Raw genomic sequence first — 1,323 nt, forward strand, 5'->3', positions numbered from 1 at the left:
TGTTTTCCGTTCATGCTTCTCAGGACAGCAACTGGATCTTCTGATGACTTGTGGGCTGGATACGAGCCGAGTGGGGCAGGGCTTGGGTGCGGGAGCTTGGGGGTCGGGTGAAAGAGGGACTTATGAGTCGGTACTGAGAAGCCCCTAAGGCTTCTTTTTACCTCAGACTAAAAGTCGATTGCGTATTTCCACCTTTGTTCCATACCAGTGAACTTGGCTTCAAATCACGTTTGCCATTTTCCTCCAGAAGGGCTACGGCAAACCTATATAACTGCAGTCAGAAATGATATAGATTGGTAAAGAATGCCCCTATTTGGTTCTGGGTGGAAATAACACACTAAGGCACCCTGGTGGCACCACGGGTTAAGCACCAGGCTGCCAATCTCAGGGCTGGTGGCTCAGACCCCCCAGCCGCTCCGTGGGAGAAATCTGAGCATGTCTGCTCCCCAAAGATGAAAGTCTCAGAAACCCCACGGGGCGGTTGTGCTCCGTCCTGTGGGGCCAGGCTGAGTCGGAATCGGCTCCGACAGTGGTCTTCCTCGGGCGGGCGGCTCCTCTTGTAGCCATTGCTGTGGAAAGGTCCCTAGGGGCTTTCTGAATGTCAGCAGTCACCATCGCAGAATGCAAGCTCCCGTGTTATGCTACTCAACTCAGAGGGAGAAAATCAGTGCAGTCCTCTCGGGGAAAACTGGGAGTTCGGCACAGAACAGGAAACGGGCTTTGCCACTTGGAGTACCAGGAGCTGCAGGCTAGCCTTGGTTCCCAAGGCGCCACAACGCCCACTCGTCCCAAGTCTTAAACAACTACCCCGTGTTTTGGGGGGTGTATGTAAGGAAGGTTCACTGCTTGTCTGTTTAAAGAACTTTTAATGGACTGACTCGGTGCCCGAGGTGTGGCTGCGGAAGGAAGAGGACCCTGGTCCGATGCTCTTCAGGTAGTCTCTACAGTTGGTTCCTTTCATGTGATGCTCGACATGCTTCTTTCTACTGTTAATGTACACGAAATGGTTCACTAATAAAAAACGGCTGTTTCTATGAAATTGCACTGGACGTTGTGTGTCACGTCTCCGGACAGTTATTGTTGGAGTTCCCTTTGAAAGATGCTCCTGGGCCTCTAGACAGATGCAGCTCTGGGGCGTGGGGGGGGGGGGGGCTGGTCTCACAAGTACCACTTGAAGCATGTCTCACGCCCTGCCTTTCTCTGAAGCCCCCTCAGCCTGGCAGAGGAGGATGGGGGAGTTACTGCCTCCAGGGCAACCCTCAACAGAAGTCTGGGCAGGAGTCTGGGATTGATAAATGCTACAGTCCCTCCAGGGACCGTTCT

The sequence above is a fragment of the Echinops telfairi genome, unplaced genomic scaffold, assembly GCF_000313985.2.
Source record: "Echinops telfairi isolate 266 unplaced genomic scaffold, ASM31398v2 ScPeMD7_7468;HRSCAF=8506_0, whole genome shotgun sequence".
NCBI lineage: Eukaryota > Metazoa > Chordata > Mammalia > Afrosoricida > Tenrecidae > Echinops > Echinops telfairi.